Source organism: Eupeodes corollae, chromosome 1, assembly GCF_945859685.1.
Source record: "Eupeodes corollae chromosome 1, idEupCoro1.1, whole genome shotgun sequence".
Lineage (NCBI taxonomy): Eukaryota > Metazoa > Arthropoda > Insecta > Diptera > Syrphidae > Eupeodes > Eupeodes corollae.
The window spans coordinates 103,040,551-103,049,471 of NC_079147.1; the positions used below are offsets into that span (position 1 = coordinate 103,040,551).

Sequence of the window (8,921 nt, forward strand, 5' to 3'; positions counted from 1 at the left end):
TTGTATGTTTTCTAAATAAACAAAGCTGTGAACTTTAGTACATACGTCAAGTTGACTAGAATCTTATCGACTACAACAAGACGGTCCAACATACTTTGTATGTGGATATGTATGTCATTGGTTTATGACGTAAAATCAGCTACTCTTTTGAAACATTAGAAGTCAATTGATTTATGCTCGGTTTCGAGTGCCATTTTGTAATAAATCGACCTTTTCCAGGACAACAATCAATTGACAAGCCAAAAAAAATTTAAGCCATGGAAGAGAATGTTACTTGCCTGAAATAATTTCCAAAATATAATTTCAAACTCTTATATTTATAACAAAGATTAATTCTTTGCGTTTAATGTTTTCTTCAAAACATTTGGATCTCTGTACATTGCAATGAGTGGAATATGCTTATCAGGGTAAGGCATTCAATCAGCATTTGATCCGCGGTCTTCAGAGGCAAAATCCGCTGGTCCCCATGCACGATTGGGCTGTAGTTAAGGCAGAAGAACCGCAGAAGACCAGCGCCTCTTATCTTCTGAGGATTAGCGAGGAGATTCTAGGGACTCTCGAAAAGGCCGAACATAAACTCAGTTTTGGCATAAGGAATGCCAAAATTAAAATTCTGCAGAGTTGGGGAACAGACACCGACAAAGCTGATGACAACGATGTTATAAGCGGAGTCGAGATCCCCAGCGAGTTGCCGGGCCCCAGCTCTGCAGCTAAAAATAATTAAAAAATGCTCTGAAGGTCATCAAGATTAATCTGAAGCACTCTAAGTGTGCTTCAGATAATCTGAGTGTTTTCCTTACGGAGGAAAACTAAGACATTGGCGTTAGCCAAGAACCGTGGATAAACGGCCCCAAGACAACCAATACGCAGATCAAGACCAAGGTAATCCCAGAACTTGTATTTCAGCTAAGAAACATTTAAAAGGTTTTTTATGTCCAAATTTAAGCACTCCCGATCTGACAGTTGTCAGATTTGAAGATAAGAATACACAGGGTTTGCTGTTGGCCTCTTTTTACTCTGCCCATAATGCACCATCACCTCCGGAGGAGGTGTGCAAAATCATAACCGAAGCTAACATCAAAAAGGCAAACCTTCTGATCGGAGGCGATGCAAATGCTCGGCATACCCTTTGGGGAAGTTCTGTGATCAACGAACGAGGTGAGTCACTTTTTGATTTTATTATTGAAAATAATATGACCATTTGTAACAGAGGCAATACCTCTACTTTCGTCTTTCCGAGCTCGGAAAATTATGATGGATGGGAGGATGTGCTTGATGTTACTTAAGTAAACAACCGTAATTTATTAGTGGAATATTGGAGAAGGAAAAGGTAACGATTGCATTGCAGGCCATGCAGTGGAATCCGCTCACATATGAAGGAAGAAGAGCTATGCGACCGAGAAGGACAGTCGAGGTGGGATCAGCGTCACTAGGCAAGAGTTGGAAGGAGCTGAAACACATCTCCGGAAAGCGTTCACGATGGCAGGTAGGCGTAGTAGAGGCCCTATGCCCCTTAAGGGGTTCCCAACGGACTTAACAGGTCGGAGGACCTAAGTAAGTAATTAATTACCCTAAACAAAAGAAATAACTTTTTGAGCATTTTGTTTTAAAGAAAATAACATCAAAAGATGATAATAGGACTTTACAACAAATAATGTTTTGTATCATAGTTTTATCATCATAGGAAGTAAAAAACCAGGATGGGATGCGACACTTATAACTTTTCATTGGTTTATGCGAAAAACAATCTAATGGTATTTTTAGCAACAAGTCAATTTTATTATTAAGAGAAATTGAAGAAGTTGATCCGTTTCAAGGCTAAGTTCGGGAACATTAGTCTGATATGAGCGCACGCCCCACAGAAGAGAAGGATGACAACACCAAAGATATGTTCCTCGAGCTCTTAGAGAAAACATATGAGCAGTGTCCTAGTTACGGTGTTTAAATTTTATTGGGGCGATTTAATGCCAAGCTAGGAAGGGAAGATATCTTTGGTGGAATAATCAGGAAGAACGGCCTGCACGACAACGGATTCAGGCTCATAGATTTTGCTGCGGGGCGAAACGTTATGGTAGCCAGTACGCGTTTTCCACACCTCAACATCCACAAAGGATTGACCATATTGCGATCGACGCCAGACACGCTTTCAGTATCATGGATGTCCGAACTTTCCGAGTAGCTAACATCGACTCGGACCACTACCTCGTTGTAGCCAAGGTACCACTTCGGATTTCCAGACCCAAGGCAAAACAGGGAGATGCTGGGAGAAGGTACAACGTCGAACGGCTACAATCGCAAGAGATCACCAAATCCTTTTCTGACCGAGTTACAAGTAATCTTTGTCGAAGTTCTATTCTGCCAACACAATGTATTGAAAACCAGTGGCAACATTGCCAAGATGCAATCAAAGAAGCCGGCTCTGTTGTGCTTTGTGTTAAGAAACCACCAACAAGAAACCCCTGGTTTGATGAGGAATGTCGGCTTGCAAATGCAGCCAAACAACAGGCATGCAAAGCGGCGCTGCATCAAGGGACGAGAGCTGCTCATGAGCTCTATGAGCAGAAGAGGTGAAACCCAACAATCCCGTCCTCCCGATTTAGACGAAGTAAAGACTGCCATTTTTGAGCTGAAGTCTAATAAAGCGGATGGCTTAAATGTCGAGCTTTCTAAAGCAGCTGGATATATTTTGGTTAGGAGCATGCGCCAACTTATTTGTAAGATATGGTCAGAAGAAAGCATGCCCGATGAATGGAACCTCAGTATTGTTTGCCCAATCCTGAAAAAAGGAGACCCTTTAAACTACACCAACTATAGAGAAATCAGTCTACTTAACATCGCCTATAAAATCTTCTCTGCCGTAATATGTGAACGTCGACCATCTTCAACAACCTGATAGGTCCTTATCAGTATGGTTTTAGACCAGGAAAGTCAACAGTCGATCAAATATTCACATAACGGCAGATCCTGAAAAAAACCCAAGAACACCAAATCGACACACACCATCTTTTCATCGATTTCAAGGCCGCAGACAGCATCTACAGGGACGAGCTGTATAGAGCCCTGTCTTGTTTTGGCATCCCTGCCAATCTCGTCCGTTTGAGCAGGATGACCATGGAGAAACAAGGTTGAGGCTGGAAACAACTTAACAGACCCTTTTAATGTCAAAAAAGGTTTAAGATAAGGTCATGCGCTGTCATGCAATTTCTTAATCATTGTCCTTGAAAATGCAGAGCTTCCACTTTAACACTAGAGTCACTATCTTTCAAAAATCTGTAAAATTAATAACATAAGCTGATGAAATTGGTACAATCGTAAGAACTCGGCGTGATGTTAATGGGGCTTTTGTGAGTATTGAGGCAGAAGTGGCAACAATTAAACGGTTATTGAGAGCAAAACAACGTACAGACTTTCATCAAGAAAGGACCTACAACAACGACGACGTCTAGGTCAAAACGTTCTAATCGATAGATGTTAGTTTGAAGTAGTGAAGGATTCGTCTACCTAGGTTGGGCTGTGGACACAGAAAACAACACCAGCGCTGAGATCAAACGACGAACTTCTCTTGCTAACGGCTGTTTCTTTGGGCTAAGAGAGCAATTGAGTAGTAAGGCCATCTCTTGGGTGACCAAAGTGTAGCTTTATAAAACCTTTACCATCCCCGTCCTGCTTTACGGTGCAGAATCATGGACCTTGACAAAAACGGCAAAAGCACTTCGAATCGTTTCGAGAGAAAAATTCTACGCTTGGTCTACGGTCCCTTATGGTAAGAAGGTAAGTGGAGGAGAAGATGGAACGACGAGCTCTGCAGGCTATAAGCGAGGTACACTTAAGCAAAACTATAAAAGTCCAACGACTGATTTGGAATCTGTACCAAAACTTAAGTATTTCTTCATGTTAAAAGAAATAAGAACCGGCTGTGATGCTAAGGTGTAAGCCATATTAAACAGTCAATTTCACTGGATTTTATAGTGTTGTTCATTTGCATTAAAAGAAATGTCAGAGCAGTTTGACATTCTCAATGGCTGAAACACAACACGCTTCGGCTTCGTCTGCGTTTCGTTGGGGGTAGCTTTTTATGACACTTCCAATATGACATTTCTTAATTGGCACTTCTGTCATTAGCAGCTGTCATTTTTTCTCAAAATAAAAAAATAAATATAAGTTTCGAAACCGAAAAAAATTAAATTTATCGTGGAAGTAGCTTACACAGCCTATAAAACCGAATAGGAATCCCTCCAAAAGCAAATGTTATTTGTTTTTTAAGTTTTTACAGCTGTTGAGCTGTCAGACAAAGCAAATGTTCAGCAAATTTGAACTAGAGCTTTCGTTTATAGTCACATTACCTTACATTACGTTTTTTTCCTTACGATTGTCAAATGAAACGTAAGGTCGAAGCTTCATTGGGAGAGCATGCATTGAATTCTTATGGCTCAACTCGTAAACGTCAGGCAATACCGAAGCAAAAGCGTGTTTGTGTTTTAGCCATAAGTGTCAAACCGAACCAACACCCACCGAAAATGTTCCTGGAGGTAAAAAACCACCCAATGTACCGTGTGTCGCACTAGTAATTTTTACTTCCATACTTCGATAAAATTAGTTGTTAAAAAAGTTGCCACAGAAAAAAACTATTGTTTTCAAGATTAAAGTTGTTTGATAAAAAGAAAAAGTCTTAACTTCTCACAACTTAAGGCGACAAAAAACCCACTTTCTAAAACTTTACTTTCTTTCAACACCAAAAGTCTCCAAGAATTCGTTAGGTATATCATAGCCACAGAGTTTTTATTTTTCGTGAATCAATATACAAGAGAGTTAAGTTACAAATAACTAGAATAATACTTCTAGTTCTGATTTTGTCGGGGTAGTTTCATTTGATTTAATGCACTCCTGATACATTGCCAATCTGGCCGCCTATCTAAGAAACAAATCCAAAAGAAAAAGGCGTCCTCAATAACACATCACTGAGTGAAAATATCCACCAGCTTAATAGTGCGAAAACTTAAATTGTCGCATATTATATTCGTTAGTATTGATATATTGTGTATAAGAGTGCTATAGTGCTGCCAAGTATATAATATAATACAAAATATAATATAATACAAAATAAAAATAGGAACTATTGAAATTTCGAAATTCCATCAAAATAAGTTAAAAACTTCATTAGAACATTGGAATCCAAAAACGACAATTTAATTTCCAACTTATTCCTTTTATGTTGAAGAAATATTGAAAATTTTACTGTTTTACATATTTGTTACAATTTTTAAAATTATTGTTTAATAGAAAAAAATTCTAATACAGGGCTTTTGGTTAAGCTGAAACAAAAAGTTATGAAAGTTAATTTAAATTGTAGGGGTTCTCTAATTTAGCTGAACGACAAATTTAAATTCGCTTGAGAAATAAATCGTACCAGCAACTTCCGTCCGTACTTTCCACTGAAAATTATTCATACAAAAGATGAAATAAAGTCTGCGAATTTCTTAATAAATGGGACATATCGCTGAGAAATGATAGACGTCTTCATTTTCATTAACCAAGTTGTACAAGCCACACATAGGTTTGATATAATTTCAAAACTGTGTAAAAGTTCAAACATTTTTGTTCCAACTATAAATATGAGGCTTATATCAGAGACAGACAGGTCCCTTTTAAAATAATTGTTTTCATCTAGATTTAAATTTAAAGGTTAATGGCTCACAATGAAAACGGCCCATCTTAAATTTAATTGTTTTTTTTAGACAAATCATGGGAAATACAATAAAATGTTAAGCTAAACTAATTTATTTTTTTATAGATTAGTGTTCGGCGTTTCAACATAAGCTAAACATACATAGGTTTACTTAAAAAAAGAGGAACCGTATAAAAAATAACAGAGAAGAGAAATAATTTCACCTCACTGTAAAAATGGAGCACATAGAAAACGCTCTCATATAACAGTTTCCGAAAGCCGAATGAAGAGATGCATCCAAAGCATTCGCGCCCAACAAATTAACATGATGATGGTCATGTAATAGTTTGGGGTACGTGCTCGGCTTCTGAGGTCGGTACCTTACATATTATTGAAGAGAATATCGACAAATATTGAAAAACAATTTAAAAGGAAGTGCTGAAAAACTTGGGATTGAAAATACTTTCCACTTTTACCAAGATAATGATCCGAAGCACTCGACTGGAATTGTTAATGAATGGTTATTGTACCACTGTCCTAGGGTAATAAAAACCCCACCGCAATCACCAGACTTGAATATTATTGAAAATGTATGGCAAAAATTGGAAATTGAAATTCGACATTTCAAACAAAATTGATCTTAAAAGTGTTTTATTGGAGGAGTGGAATAAAATAAGACCTGACTACACCAAAAATCTTGTAGAATCTATACCAAATCGTCTTAAATCTGTTATGAGACAAAAAGGATACCGACCAAATACTAAAAAAAAAACTTCAACACGCTTTTTACCATTCTTCTTGCTACTAAAGTTTTGTTGGGCCATTTTCACTGTTGTATCGATTGATTTCAAATAGAAATGTTGAAATATTTTATGTTTTTAAATAAAGAATACATTATCCAATTAAAATGAACAATTTGTTTTTTATATTATTGGGTTTGAGTGACATTTTCTTAGATCATTTTTTAAAATCAGCTCGTGTGGGCCATTTTCATTGTGAGCCACTGTAGCCTTACTTAATATGCATCAGATACCTATGTTCATCTAACAAATATTCAGCCATTCTGCCACAAAGCAAGTTCTTGCCAATTATTAAAAGGAGGATCTCAGGAAATTAAATAACTTTGGTTAAAAGGTCAGCATAAGCCTTCATGTTTCTATAAAAATAAGAGGTAGACCGCAGTTTGGAGTATTTGAAGGTAATTTTAATATTCTTTTGAGGAATAATATTTTGATTTTTTTAACATCCTCTATCCATTGATAGCCGAAAACTTCGTTACCATATAGCAGGAAAAGTTGCTAATTGTGGCGTTAAACACATTGAATTTGGACTTCGAAACGGATTGTACCACATTGAATTAAATGCTGACTTGGCTACACCCAGTTTTTCTTTCATATGAGCCCTGATACTCAAATTACTCGAAATAACAAAACCTAGGTATTTAAATTCAACTTCGACGCTGGTGCCATCTCGATATCCAGATGATCGAGTTTCTGTCAGACCTAGTTTTTGGCCTAAATAGCATTATTTTAGGACTGTCGCGCCACCCAATTTATTTATTTATTTTTATCATTATTTTAGATTTTGCTGAATTAATTTTTAGATCCTACAAATTGCAAAGCACCTTAAGCTTATTTATTTGAAGTTAATAGCTTAGGTATCACTGGGTTGTTATTGTTAGCAAAAATGACAAGCTCACCAGCATAACAAAATCTTTTTACAAATATATCGCCAAAAGAAATTCCCCTGGTATATGATTTTCGTTATCGTTTATAAACAAGGCCAATACTAACGGACTTGAAACACAAACCTGTGTTACACCCGATTCTGAGCAAACTGAATTTGACTATTTTTTTCTATCATATACCACTGCAGACATATTCAATATCATTACAATTTAATATAAGGTTGTCACACCACTCCTGACAACAGTAGTCGCACACAGGAATGGTTGAGAGTTGTAAGTCACTAGGCCCTTGTTCACAACGGACTGTTGCGCCACCCAATTATATTTTGTCACACCACAAATTGCACATGTAGATCGTTGGTTAAAGCATTATTATTTCCGCAACCTACAACGTCTTCAACGTCATTTGTCATTTGCTGATTAGGTATTATAAAAGATGGAAGCTATTGGTAAATTTAAATAAATCCAAAGAATGGGGGAAAAAGATCCTGACCAATGACACTATAATCGGGTAAGAATAAAAATATCTAGGAGTCTGCTTTACTAAGAACTTAAGCATTTAAAAACATGTCACTGACAAACTTGGTAAGGCGAAAGCAGCTATTAACGTAACATGGAAGCAATGCATTAATAATAAGGAAAATTAATTAAGGGTTTTCGAAGCTGTATCGGTATCGGTTATGTTTTATGTTTAGGGGGAGGTCGGAAATATGAACAAGTGGAAAAACTACACAGATTTTATATAAAACGGATTTTCCACCTTCGTTCGAGTTTGCTAAACTACATGGTCATTATGGAAACGAGTTTATCGCTTTTGTTCAGAAGAATATCAAGCTCCAGACCGATATATCCTCAAGGCTCATCGTTATCATCTTCCAAAGAAAGTAGTATGACTTCAAACAATCCAATATCGAAGTGGACTGGATAGAACTAGTCGAGTAGATAGACTAAACTACTATCTCCGGTAAACAAACTACTTCCAGGAAAAATATACCATGGAACAAATTCCGTGCATGTTCCGTTTTGCAACTTGAAGGAGCGCGAAGATGTTTTTCATTTTGTTAGACGATGTGCGATATTGAGGGCAATAAGAAGACATAGCAGTGACTTTCTTTCAAATGCTGAAATCATAAACCTTCTTAAGGAAATTAATGTCACAAATTGACATGCATATTGCAACACAGCACTTAAACATAGACACCAAATTTTAAATGAATCGCTTTAATCTTAAACTGTGCTTTCTTTTTTTTTATCCCAAAGGGTTCTTGAATAAGGACGGTTAGATTTTGAAATGAAATTAAACAAGCTGTGTGTGTTAACAAAATTATTTTTTTATTTGAAAGGTTCTTCCACATAGATCCGGCTGAATTGACGATGACCTGTGTTCACCTTTAGGGCATCGGTCGTTTGTGGTATATTTGCAAAGACCTGCGACTTCAAGAAACCCTACAGGAAAAAGTCTAGCTAGGTAAAATCGCATGACCTTGGTGGCTAATTCACATCACCCCTGCGAGAGATAACCTTACCCTCAGATCGTTCGTGCAAAATGTCTCGTTCGTGCAAAATGTC

At 37.1% G+C, this 8,921-nt stretch overlaps 1 protein-coding gene across 1 annotated transcript in view; it reads left to right on the forward strand.

Moving 5' to 3' along the window:
* Window positions 1-8,921, forward strand: part of LOC129942051 (uncharacterized) — a 379,273-nt gene that overhangs the window by 160,061 nt on the left and 210,291 nt on the right. The gene's annotated exons all lie outside the window — the stretch shown is intronic.